The sequence below is a fragment of the Callorhinchus milii genome, unplaced genomic scaffold, assembly GCF_018977255.1.
Source record: "Callorhinchus milii isolate IMCB2004 unplaced genomic scaffold, IMCB_Cmil_1.0 Scaffold1, whole genome shotgun sequence".
Classification (NCBI taxonomy): Eukaryota; Metazoa; Chordata; class Chondrichthyes; order Chimaeriformes; family Callorhinchidae; genus Callorhinchus; species Callorhinchus milii.
Genome location: NW_024704742.1, coordinates 4,657,739 through 4,672,244, shown reverse-complemented (window position 1 = coordinate 4,672,244; position 14,506 = coordinate 4,657,739). Strand labels below are relative to the sequence as shown.

The 14,506-nt window shown below is 38.0% G+C and overlaps 1 protein-coding gene across 6 annotated transcripts in view; it reads right to left on the bottom strand.

The window, feature by feature from the left end:
- The window catches only part of LOC103182148 (E3 ubiquitin-protein ligase RNF38), a 96,115-nt gene that overhangs the window by 69,565 nt on the left and 12,044 nt on the right, over positions 1-14,506 (bottom strand). For 3 of the 6 annotated variants that reach the window (XM_007899026.2, XM_042336528.1, XM_042336536.1), the window contains exon 2: positions 12,343-12,374. The exons of the other annotated variants lie outside the window; for them this stretch is intronic. The gene's annotated coding sequence lies outside the window, so the exon portion shown is untranslated. The remainder of the gene's footprint in view (positions 1-12,342; positions 12,375-14,506) is intronic. 6 annotated transcript variants of the gene reach the window in all.

Below are 14,506 nucleotides of genomic sequence, written 5' to 3'. Positions count from 1 at the left end.
GTAAATGAAATAATGTATACCATGAAAAAGCAAGATCCGACAGAAATCTATCTCACTGTTGAACACGAGAAAAAACATAAGATATATGTTTTATGTACATTTCTAAAAATGAAAATCTATATATGGGTTTCACAAAAAAAAAGAATAAGGTAATCCTGTTATATTAAAAGTTGCAGTCTGTAAAACCCATAATTCGATCCACCAGATTTTGGCCAACTAAGAAAACAGAAATTGGTTAAAGCCTTAACATGTTGCAATTGTTTTTCACTTGAATTAAATTATGTTCATAGAAATGTATTTCCAGGGTTTTCTACTCTGTCATGAAAATGTTCAATTGGAAATTATATTTATGTTTAATACATACTATATTGTGTTCCCACAAGAACTCCAAAAGGTGAAGACTGAGACCAAACCTACTTTTTTGTTTTCATCTAAGATCACAGGAAATATTGAGCTGAAGCTCAGTTCCTATGAGCCAATATGACCATAGCTTTACTGCATGTTTTTTCTGCAGCAGAAATATGAGACTGGGCTCAAAGAATTTCAGTATATTTACAGTGTTCAATCAAAAAACAACCAGTTATAAGAACAGAATCCTTATCAGAATATTTTTCTTACAGATTAAACAAAGTTTCAAATATTTTTAATTGCAGGTTATTGAATAAAAACATTTGGATTCGACAAAACAATTAAAACATTATGGTCTTATATGTGAGATGTAGCAATACAGAGTTATCTGTATTAAGATTGTGCAATCGCCTTTTATTTCTCTCTTTATGTTTGAAAAGTGATATTTTACAATCCCGGTTTCCTGCAATCTTTAAAGTCAGCTGTGATTTACAGGTCCCTGAGCACAGAAAACAAAATCCTGGACATGTTTCTGGTACAGCTTTAACAGCCAGTGACAAAGAGCACAATTACCCTTGCACGAAAGGCACATTTTAAAAATTGCAGTTACATTTCATTATTTTAAAAGGAAAGTTATTTTGATTAAAACAAACTGGATTGTCGATGGCGGGCGATGAGAAGAAATTTTTTTAAAGACACTTTTAGGTAAGAATGAGCGCATTTGCCAATGCAAATGTAAATGAATAGTCTGAATGAGTTTTATACGTTTCAATTACTAAATTGAACCTGGAATTTCTATTAACATTATATGGCGCTCTTTATTTATTAAAGATGCAATGAAATTACAATCCTGTTTTCAAGATGCACAAGCTAACATGTGTGCACCTTATGAACAAAACTGACTTGATTAAATAGTGATCAATCTTTCTGATAGCTTTTTTTCTTGTAAACAATTACAATATCATTTGCTGATAAATAACCCCTTATTCAAGCTAATTACATTTCTTCTTCCAGCTAAAGTTCATTTATCTCTCACGCACCAAGTAGCACTGCCTTAGAAAAGAACACTTAAGCCTGATCAAATAGAAAAGTGTTGCGTAGAACCTTTTGATGAAATGCATCAAAATAATTTAAACAAAATACACGGCCAGTAGGTCAAAGAGGGCTCCAGCATGAATAACAATCTCATCATTTATGATACAATGATATTTATGAAATCAGATTTCGCTTATAAACCCAAACCTACAATTATATTAAATATATTATTGTTATTTTCATGCAAGGATTGCTTTAGAGCCACCGCTGATCACATGTGTGGCTTGTTGTCTGTACCGCATTTAATGCACACAGAAATCTGAACAGTTTACTTAATTCTGTTACGAGTTCAATGATGTAATGCAAAAACTGCAGACCGAAAAATTTTTTTTCCATTTTATTGGAAGACAGGAAAGCTTCCTGACCACATGCCCCATGCATCCAGCAACCAAAAGCAATACAAATAGTCAAACCACGAGTCTGCAAGAAAATGCCAAAATTACGTGAGAATCACCGAAGATTACGGCAGGTTATTCTGGCAACAGGCATCTCATTCTCCACACGTTGTTTCATCTTTATGCGCGAACGGTAGTTGGGATTTCTTCGCTAGTGGTTCAATGGTAAGGAGTTTGATTTCTCTCATCCACAGTATTCAATTCAAGCTTCAGAAAAGGTTAAAGGGATTACAGTGCAAAGATGCTCAGAGAGGAGGAAGCAAAACATAAACCATACAATAATAGAATTACAGTCATAGCAAAGCCACTTTTTCAGGTTTGGGTTTGTTGGTACAATGAACAAGAGGATCTCTGAAGTTCTATTTATAATAGTAGATTCTGGGGGTGGGGAAAGCGACAGCAAAAGTGCAGCTGAGGCAGATTTGGATTGTGATAGTCAAATACATACTGAGTGCATTTGAATTAAATAAGATGAATTAAATTATTCCAAACCTCGTATAGATTGCTGATGAAGCCACGTTCCGAATACAGTGCTGAATCACTCTACCTTCAAACGGTGTGTTGGACAGAGTTCAGAGAAAAAGAAAGAAAGATGGGACTTGGGATTCTAAATTACGAGAATGGTCCTCATTAGAGGAAAGAAAATTGAGGTGAATACAATTCAGGTCTTTAAAATGCTGAGAGGCTTTTCAGCAGCCTGACTTATCCCTTGTAACTAACAAGAGGACACAGGCTTAGAATAAATAATAATAACAATAATCCTTGCATTTGATATAGCGCTTTACACGTCTTCTAAAAATAAGCCTCAAAGGCAACACAAATTTAGAATTGCAGCCCTCCCATAAACAGTAATGGATATGCAATACAGACCCTCACTCACATAAAATGATGGATATCCTCAAATCCTACCCCTTCCTCTCAATGCAGTGATGGATATGTGGAACATTCTCCCCTTCCCAACCCACACTAATGGAAACGTAGCATAGACCCTGTCCTAATCCCAGCCCACATATAGTGATCTATATTGGAAAAGAGTCAGAGGAAAAGCTGATGATGGCTTTTCAATGAACTCAAAAAAAAATACTATCCGGTTGTAAACATTACACCGAGATAAGCAAATACTCCACAAGGCAGAAATAATAGCTTCTGCGTGGCCAGTGAAGTCATTCGAGAGTTAAATTCCAGGGTTGGGAAGTGTAGACCCATGTTATTGAATGTTGCTCGGTTGTCTTCGGGTATTGGGAGAGTTTTCACTTCGAGATTAAAAGGATTGGGTAGAGTCCAGAATAAAATAGGTTACGTAGTTTGAGAAAGAAAGGTTGAAAAGGTAGGTAAAAAAGGGTGATTCTTGTGTTTATGTGGAAGAAATAAATCTCTTGGGGTAAATGACTTTTCCTTGTCCAAATCTTTGTTGAGCAACGAAGGAAGCTGTGAAGCAAACGTTTCTGTTTTGGGGACCTACAGAATAAAATAGGGTGAAGGAGACAGCAATTCAATGCAAAGAAATCTTTTAATACTCAAAATATTAAACATTTACCGTAGAATCAAATATTTACTGCTGGTCTCATCTTCAAGGGGCTATTATGGTAAATATCAATTTAGTAATTGACAACCAAATATTGTAAATATTATAAATGGAACCAAAAAAATTATAAATGGAAACTACAGTTGCTTTAACCTGTAAATCTGACAGCAACTCGGCAACAATAAATGACTGAAGTTGCAAAGCTTGTAGCTTTATGGAGTACCAGATTCGGTTACCTACTGTTTGTGGTTCCATTCATTCTTTACAAATTCAAAGATTAATCTGCAGACTTTTGATTACCTGAATGTGCAGCCACTTTAATAATGCAGAGCAGAGAATCCCAAACGTCAGTACGAAAATCAATAATCCAAAGTTTCAATTTCAAGACTCATCACACGTACATTTGCACAATAGTTTTTTTTAAAAAAAAAATCAAAACTGCATTTGCTTTAATTGATTTGCTCTAACTAATCAAACGCATGCTGGCAATGAGGTTGAGCCTTTTTTTCCCCCACAAACGCTTAATAATCCATATTTGCATTCGGTAAACTATACAAGCATGGGATATGTTTGATAGCAATTAAAAGGCTCGCATTCTTTTGTAATGCTAACCAGAAAAGATGAGATGCTTGCAAGGACCGAAGAATTAAAATCAGCATCAAAGTCTGTCAAAGTAAAATTTAAATATTACAGTATTTACATCTCAAAGGAAGCAGATGCATGTAAAACACACAATCAAATGCAAAGCAGAGATCGACTACAAACATGTTGCACGCTGTAAAATCTTAACGCAGTGTACTGTATTCCCAATCCCCAACAATTAACACGTTCTATTTCTGCTAAAAAAAAATCATTTGTACGCAATGCACAGACGGAACCTAACATTTTCATTTTGAGCCATAGGTAAACACAGAGAATAAGACAGGATGAAACATGTACCTTAACACACTAAATTCCTTCAATGCAATTTCCATTAGATCAAGGGAAAATTAATCTGTTATCTTCCGACCGTACCCAAGACAAAACCAGTGAAGAAAGATTCAATGCACAACCATTTACATAATAAATGTGAAGTGATATTAAATTACAGTCTTTGAAACACGAGCCATGCAAATCTGTTAAAAGTAGTTAACTGCCCTACTTTAAAAATCACTCCGCGTAATGTATTAATATATTGTTTTTAAAAAATCAATGATTTGATATTTGCAATTCGTTATCTTAGATTTATGTCACGGACCTGAGATTTTAATGTTTGTTCTAGTTTTTGAGCTTTTCATATGAACCAAACACTGAATAGGTGCAGAACTTTCAAAATGCACAAATTAATCACGGAGCCATATAATAAATGACTCAATTCCTCTCCCTCTCTCTCTCTCTCTCTTCCTGGATGCAACCTATTGCTCTCTCTCCTCCTGGACACGAGCCTCCCTCCCCCCACTCCGCTCACGCTGCCGGACACGATTCCTTTCCTGGACACAATTCCTCTCTCGCCCTGGACCCAAATCCACCCTCTCCCTTCCTGAAGGCACACACGTTACTGGGTAAGGATCTATATGCGCGGACTGTCCCGCAGTACCTCCCCCAAGAGTAGGTGTAGACGATGAGTATCTGTAAGCTATTCCAGTGTGTATGTGCGCGTCACACGCACACGCACACACGCACACACACGACAGCCTTATTTGAAATCTAGTTCTTTGAAGAACTGTGGATAATCAGCTTCTAATTTAGGACTGAACGGAAGAACTGACTGCACAATCTTAATTAAAATAAAACAATATTACAGGTTAAGACCAGAGGGATTTTGAGCTCAGGAGTCAAAACCGTAGTTGCTTTTTCCATCCCACTCTTACCTAAATGACGTTTATCCCTGTTATCTTGGCTTATTTGCCTCCTCACCCAAATTCACTGCCTAATTTTAATTAATTGGTTACACATCTCATCAATTTTTGTGGGGCAATGCTGGCGTAGATTAGCTGCCTTGTTTGTCTATATAACATTCCCTTAATGTATCATGAATCTAATTTTGCAAAGCGGGTTTTAGATATTTTGTTTCATTTATTTCACGTGAAAAGTGTTGCAGAGTTACAGAAATGCAAATTGTTATTGCTTTAGTGCTGAGGGTAATTAAAGTGCCCGTAATGCTTTCCTGGTTAAGGTCGGCTAACTCGGCAGAGACTTAGAATGCACCTGAATCCTTATCAATTTATATGTTCAGTTTAACACTGGACAGTGCCTTTACCTACTGAAATACTACTGAAATCAATCATACATATTTATTTGAAGCATCCTTCCAATCAACAATCAGCCCTACCACACTGCAATGCAGAATAACTTTGAAATAATGTCTAAATATTATATATTGCTTAATAATATTCTCCAAATTCAATTAGTATGATTGTTAAAATAAGTGCCCGTGTACTGCTCCAATGTGTCTTTATGCCAATTCTCTTAAGAACATCAGTGTGAATCTTCCATTTTCTATGCCAAGGCCTCTAATGGACTGTAACAGTGCCGTTTATGAACAGTTTGATGTCCGTTGAGTTAAACGAACTATATTCACTTTCATGTGATCAGTCTGGTTTCCAGCTCAAATCCCAGAGGTGAGAAAAAAAGAGCAATGCTTTAATCTAAAATCATAAAAGTCTCCCCCCAGAACAATATCGCAAATATGACAACGAATGCAATCTTGAATTCAAGTTGATTTGTGCAGTGGCAAACACCGCAGCCTGGTGTCTGCATCTATTGGATCCAGGATACACTCAATGCCTCACACTGCCCAGAATGTGAAGTTAACGCCTCGCAGTCATGATTTGATATTCCAAGCAAACATAATATTACATGTTAGGCACTAGAGCAACACATTTTGGACAATAGTGTGCATTTGATCCTCTTGCACTAGCTTACCAAATATATATGATGAAAACAATGTTTTAAATACTTTAAAATAGCTTTCAAAATGTATGACTTTTTTTTAACCATACGCCATAAAAAACAATTCCATACCGTTTGCACGAAGTCATCCGCCACTACCACCTTCAAAATATAAAATAAAGCTCCATAACTGACAGACTATGTAGTGCAACAAGCTGAAGGTTAATTTCAAAGGATTTTCATATTTATTACAAAAAAGGCACTTTGGAATCAAATCTAAGGTTTCAATCTCATGTTCATTAACCACCAAACATAATTCTCACAGTCCATGATGTTATCCAAACCACTCAATTTGATTAAAGTTCTCTGATTCTGTTTAGCGGTATCCACAATCCTCTAAAATACAATATTACAGGAATAGTTTTATCGGATGCAATACAACAGTATCCGAACAGCACTAACCTTCGGGTCCATTTCTTCAATCAGTAAAATCCCAAAGCAAATCACAGGCAATTAAGATCTAAATTTCCCCTTGTGTTTGGCAATAAGAAGGTGCACCAGTCCTAGAATAACACCCAGTGCCCCACGGAAAACATGATAAAATTTAAAAAATGTAAAACTATAGGGGAAAAGAAAGTCAGGAGGGCAAAGCAGAGCAAGTACAAATAATACCTGCTGTGGCACCTTTCAGGTTCAATGGCTATTTCAAAGCGCTTCACAGGATTTCACTGCGAATTGTAGTGACTGTATTTTATAGGCGAAAAAAGGCCAACACACAGTTTAAAGAAGACTTGTGAGAGCAAAGTGCCCATTACTGTACTGAATAAGATAACGCAAGAACTGACAAATTTTGGGAGGCAAGTTTGCAGGGCTATGGGGAGAGCGCGGGGGAGTGGGATTGAATTGGATAGATCTTTTCAAAGAGCCGGCACAGACACGATGGGCCGAATGGCCTCCTTCTGTGCCGTATAATTCTATGATTCTATGAAATGTAATCTGCTTCTGCTGACATTTATTCAGTCAAACTGTGGATCACCTATATAGGGACCTCAAGCATTAGTCTGTCAGACGTGGAAGATTTTTCTAAGTTTCACTCAGAAAATACAGTCAAAACCACTTTACATATCCTGTGAAGTGCTTTGAGGTGCCTCGACGACGTGAAAGGCACTATATCATATGCAAGGATTATTATTATCATTAAGATGCTGAGTTCTAAAACTGCATGAATTCAGAATCGCCGACAGATGTGAATATTGAGATAGCGAGCTGCACGAGCATCCCATATCCCTGAACAGTTCTGCACAGATGATGCCTATGAAGCATTAAAAAATCTGCCTGGGTTGTAGCCTATAGTTTATTTTTCCTAATCGCATTACTATGAGTGTATGCCATGACTGTTTATGTTCTGCTAACATGACCTGGAGGGGTGAGACATCATTTGTGTGCATGTCATTTGCCTGGCTTCCAATATAATATAAAATTTTGAATTGATCCCCTTAACATCATGGGTAAAATTACTATTAGTCCAGCCGAGACGACACGGGAATTTGTAAAACCATACGTTAATATGCCAGAAGGTATGGTACAAGCACAGAGGAAGAGCCACAAAACACAGGAATAGTGCATAGACCTTCTTTTATTTTCTATTAGAATTCATGTAATCTTTAATTCACAGGGAATAGTTAAGAGGAGCTGTTTACTGAACTTATTCTTCCATAAGCACAAAGTTGACCCCTCAAAGACTAGAGGCTCTGAGTTTTGGTAAGAGAACAAAGAAATAAAAAAATGTGGCTGCTATGAATCATGGAAATTTACAACCCAGAAGATGCCATTTGGCCAGCACTGTGCTGGCTTTTTAAGCTATGATTTTATTCCTATGTCTCTGCCCCATTCCCCATACTTTCTAATATATATTTCTCTTTTTTTAAAAATACTTGTCCAATGCCCTTTTAAAGGCTGTTATGGATTCGGCATCAAACACTATTCTTGGTAGGACATTCCACATCCTCATGAGATTGAAAACAGGGCTGGTACTGATTTCAAATACAAGGGAAGAAGGCTTATGAAAGTGGTCATACAATGCTAATGCAGGAAGTTTTTTTTTGGATGATTCTTGTCTTCATCGGGGTTAAAACTACCAGTGAACTAGCAAATGGAATAGTTTCCCCCTTCAGGCATTCAATGTCAGCATCAAGCACTCCCAGGACAGAACATACATGGACCAGTTACTCCACTTTCCCACAAATAATGTGCCGTAAGCACAACCTCAGAAAAGAGATTGCTGCTGTGCCAGTGTGGATTTCTCTGCTCCCCACACCAGCCACCCTGTGGGCTCTTTGTGCTAATTTGTGCTGAACTAAGGGCAATGTTGCGCTCTGAAACCTGCAAACAAGAAATGGGTTGAGATTGCCCTAATCCATCGCCCACGGGACTGAAAAAGCCTTCATTCCATTGCTTGGAATTCAACTACGGGTTCTAAAGATGAAACCGCAGAATAACTTACTGCGTATCTAATCCCTGAAATGTTCTATCACAGATACAGTACGGCAATGCCTTATGCACTTTGGCAAAGTGGAAGCAATGATTCGCACCAAATTTGATATTACACACACAGACCTAGAAGGCAGCAAGAAACATAGGTAACCCTACTGGAGGACCAATCACTTGCTTAAGGTGGTGGTTTTATTTTTCAACCCAGTGAAATAGAGCGGATTTTAATTTGCATATTAATACCTCTTAAGACCTTTCAGACAAGTGGTAAATGTCAAGGATTACTGCGTTCACCTAAAGGAAAAGGAACTAACTGGTAGTTGCAGTGAAAGGCTCTGTACCATTCTCAGATCGAGGGCCAAGATTAATCTGGCAAGGTTAGTCCAACAAATTCTATAAAAATGCTTTCCTGAACTGTGGGCAATGTCCCCTAACCAGTAAACAGGACCCAAATATTGTGTAACATTGGTTACGATTGAAGTTAAAAATGCACACTCGAGTCTCTGAAGCTCGAGCGCAGCTGGATGAGGTTACGGTACTGGCTGACTCAAAAGATTACAAAGATCACAAAGAAACCTTCATGTTTAGAAATATGTTCCAAATTTACGTTAAACAAAAACCAATCGAAGGGAACGATGCCAGTCAAACAGGTACTGACTGCTGCTTTTCATTACTGTTCCAAAAAAAAACACTGACCATTGATCCAGAACCATCAGATACACAGGGTATCTATTTGGGTTCGATATTCATAATTAATCCCTTTATGACTGATACCTCTGCATTTCACTTCCAGCCTTGGGTTGACTACGCTGGGCTGAAAATGTAAACTTGCCTGAGAAGCTCTGATATGATTCATTATATATTTTATATTTGGTCTTTGGGAGCACGAGGCTGTTTGATCTGGGATTTTCACCTCTGTAACCATTATAACCAAAGTCCATCCAACCTTAATACAAAGGAGGATTGTCAGTTAATGAAGCGAGTCGGCTGCACTGTCTCCATCCTTGTGGACACATGGTTCCAAATGGTGAGGACCATGACATCTACAGTTTGATATGTTTCTTTCAATCACTCCAGTGGGTGTAGTCCCAAACTACTTTATCAATGTCAACAATTTTTCTCAGCGATTTTTTTTTACTTAGCGAAAATACATCCGTGTGTTTGGCTCAAAAAGGTGCTCAACAGTGAAGTGGCAAAGTTGACGACGAAACCCACCCCTATACTTAATCTCTCTAGTTAAGGCAATAGTATTCTGTTTTCCCTGACTCGATACGCGTGGTAACTCAGAACAGAACGCTTTTCTGATCTTAGACTATTGAATGCTGTGCAGCTACACATGACAATTTTAATATGGTAAATGTAAACATGTATTTAGATAAATACCCTTTCAACCTCGTTGTTGCGACCAAGAGAGAGAGAAAAAAAAATCAAATTCTAGGTGTGAACATAGTTTTGTTTTGATTTGATAAAAGTGGAAACATAAAATCTGAGGCAACCAAATACTCAAATATTACATAAAACCTTTCTGAATACAATGCTTTTTATGTATATTATATATTATTTATATTAGATATTTATGATACTTGCTGTAAAATAATTCCTAGCGTACTTCAGAAAAGGATAGTGTTTCACCTCCAAAAAACTATCAACTCCTCAAAATAAACCTCCAGAAGCCGACAAAAGATTCAGCCTCGGGATCTGAAGATCAATTTGATCAATCGTTTGTGGAGCCAAAAATATGGCAAAGCTCAACCAGGTTTAAATTTTAAACCATATGCCATTAACCGGAACAGTACAAGTTACATTAATACAGCACCTTTAACAGCGGGGGAACATTTCAAAGAACTTTACAGTCCTGGCTGGGGTCTTTACGGTCAGCCCGAAACCGTTAAGCATAGTGATGGATTTCTACACGTGTCAGACGCCCGGCTGACCACGACAAACCTCAGCACTCAAGCCGGTTGCGAGAGCTGAAGGGGGAAGCGTGGTGATGGGTTTACTCGTGTCAAGACACCGGGCTGACAAAATAAAATAACGACAGATGAGCTCTGAGCAGTCAATGTTTACTCACTCACAGGTCTCCAGGACAATCCTAGCTCGCCATCTACACCAACGCTTTCTGAGCTGCAGAGATGATGAGAAGCAGATCGAGTCTGAGACTTCGGAGTAAGATCACTTGGTTTACAGAATGGATCATTTCCATGTGTAGGTGGGACGCGTGGAGCTCTCAGTTTGGTTTGGACATTCTTACGTGTGATGTTGGGTTTCCGCATGTGTCAGAACCCGGCTGACCAAAATAAAAACACTTTGGGACGTCCTCCTGATGTGAACGGTGCTATACCAAATGTAAGGATTATTATTACTATCACATTATGCAACTTAAAAGGAAAAAAGTCACCTTGGTTTGGAATTTGATTGATCAAATATAAATGAGTACATTCAGCGCGTCCATCACAGCATTTTGTCCGAATTAACCAGAGGATTGTACGAATTAACCGGCATATTTAAAACGGGTAAGAATATAAATGAATCGGGTCTGGGCTTTTGCTCCAATTTGAGATATATACATATATAAAAATACATGTGCATTATATATTCATTCTAAACCACTCAACCTCTGTGTAAAATGGTTATACTTTTTTTCCAGAGTCTATTTTCCTATATGTCCCTCATTGTTAGAAACATAAAACATATAGAAACAGGAGTAGGCCATTCAGCCCCTTGAGCCTGTTCTGTCATTCTATAAGATCATGGCGGATCTGTACCTCAACTCTAACTACCCAGCCTTGACCCATTGATCACCTAAAAACAGAACAAAAATGCTCCTAAGAATTTAAAACACAATATCTAAATTTTATACACTGGTAAATAATAATAATAATAATAATAATCTTTGCATTTGATATAACGCTTTTCAAATCTTCTCGACGTCTCAAAGCGCTTCACAGAGTAGACTGTGAAGTAGATTGACTGTATATTTGCGGGCGAAACGCGGCAGCCAATTGCGCACAGCAGTGTCCCACAAACAGTCGTGGATTGAAATGACCAATTTATTATTGTTTTGTTTTGGCGGGATTATTATTAGGCTCTGTGTGGAGTAAGGAAACTTGCCCAAGGTTTCGCCCTGACCTGCCGGGAATCGAACCCAGGTCTCTCGCTTGCAAAGCGAGTGCTCTAATAATCCTCTAACCACTGAGCTACAGGACAAGTAAATAATATTTACTTGCACTGATAACTTGTGCACTAGTTAAACAAATGACTGATTTACAGTATTTTCACTACAAGAAATCAATCACATACAAGACTCAGCATATGTAAAATCTCAACATGAACGTTTGTAAGATTCCTGGCCAGAACACGTAGCACCTGTTAAGAACTAAAATGATCGCCCTTTCTGAAATCTATTAAGTTAATTATTGTACATCAATGAAAACATTTCTACAAATGTAAACAAACTCAAATACATTGCAAACCTGTTGCCGCATTATTATTATTATTATTGATTTCAAAGAATACTGATTTTTCTATGCAGTTATACCGAGCTCTAAATACTGGAGTTAGAGGTTACTAGAATTGAAAGGAAAAACTGAATGCTGTAAGGGTAAAATAAAACCTTACCTGTTATGTATTCCCAGCATTTCTACCAGCATCTGAAATAGAAAAATAGGTTAACGTTTTGGGTTCTGATGAAGGGTCTCACCCGAAACGTAAAGCCTACTTTTCCTCTTTCAGATGCTGATTGATGTACTCTGGATTTATAATAATAATATCTTGCATTTGATATAGCACCTTAGCATTCCTTTGAGACGTCTCAAAGCGCCTCACAGAATATACTGTAAAGTGAATTGACTATATTTTGTGGGCAAAACGCAGCAGCCAATTGTGCAAAGCAGTGTCCCACAAACAATCCTGAATTGATTGATCAAATTATTATTATTTTAAAGGGATCATAACGCCAATCGACTAATAACCTGGTTTCTACTTATTGCGAGGTAAACAAAGGATCCCCAACCCTTTTTTTTAAAAAAAAAAGAAGTTACTACTCCAAGTTTCCTGGCACAGATAAACTGACGAAAGAATTTTGTTGGCCTGCAAAATACAGAGCAACTACACGTTACAGTAAACCCTACGAAGCACTCGGAGACATCCTCTTGATGTGAAAGGAACTGTATCAAATGTAAGATTATGAATAATAATGTTCACAAGGCACAATCAATTAGTTAACCCAACAGAGCAACATTCAGGTGACATCCTCCTGGGCAAAACTCAGCTGCACTATGTCGAACAATTAGAATCATAATTTCTCCAACTTCCTTCTATTATTTTATGTCTGTGTGATCCCATCAGTTTACATCTGAAAAGTAGGCACAACAGTTCAGCCCAGAGGCAAAGCAGCAATGATTACAGAAACCTGCTCTTTAAGGCTGGAGAGAAACATAAGTGATGAAACTACACGACTTTTTGCTGCAATTGTATCACATGAAAGTGAAGCATTACAGCGTTTCAAGCAAAATCACATTTTGACATGGTTTGCACGGTTTAACAAATACAGGAAAAGAAATTCACCAGGCACCGTTCAATAAAGACAGTACCCTAATAACACCTTATTTTTAAAAAAACACGCTTGTTTGCTGCCTGCTGTACTTCAGTTTTTCCCCCACGATTCTCCACTCATATTACATCTAAATTAACGAAAGGGGAAGTTTTTCATTAGCACGACATCCTGTGAATCAGCCCATGCACGATGCCCTCATGTGAATCCTAAAATTTACCAAAAGACATCTTCAGCTGCAATCTCAAACACGTCAAAAATATCCCAAACAAGAATATCCAGCCTGAGGATATGCTGTACTCAGGTACTGAGGTACTCAGCTCTTTATTCTACAGTACTGAAAATAAATGTTTGGTGAAGTATTTTTTTGTATTAGACCACTTGCTCATTTCCCTCCTTTAAAAATCCAAACTTTAGCAGACAATCTTATTTTTGCGGTCTATTTTTGGCGAGGCCAAGGGAAATGTGATTTTATAATGGGGAATACCTATCATAGGCCTAAATGTATTAGTTAGTACAATATAACCTCATATCATACTAAGTGTACTGTTTGAAGAATCGACACACATCACCAGGGTCAGATTTTGGATAGCAAGGAATGTTGATTTAAACTCAAGCAGTTGAGATTTATGTGAATGTGTGGAACAGACCAACGCATCCAGAGATGGAACAAAGTTAGAATGCGAGGGAATTAGTTATATGGAGAATAAATAGTAACGATACTTGCACTTAGTGCCTTTTTTGTAGCACCTGTGTGTGTAGGATTTGAGACGGGACTTAAGAGACAAAAAGAGACAAGAGTGACAGAGGGAGGGAGGTCCAGAGGTTCAAACTGAAGGTTCAATCATCGATGGTGGCGTAGAGAGGGAGCGCAATAATAATAATCCTTGCATTTGACATAGCGCCTTATCGCGTCTTTGAGACAACTCAAAGTGCTTCACAGAATATACTGCAGAGTGAATTGACGGTATATTTTGTGGGCGAAACACAGCAGCCAACTGCGCACAGCAGCGTCCCCACAAACAGTCGCGTACCGAGTGGCCAATCTATTCTTTTTTTTTTAAGGAATGATTGCCCCCCGGAAAAGCAATTTGACCATCGACTAACAACCGGGTTCCTACTTCCCGCAAGGTAAACGGGGTGCTCGCGGAGTGAGTGAGGAAACTCGCTCAGCGTTTCGTCCTGGCTGGCGGGGATCAAGCTCGGGTTTCTCGCTCGCCAGGCGAGTGC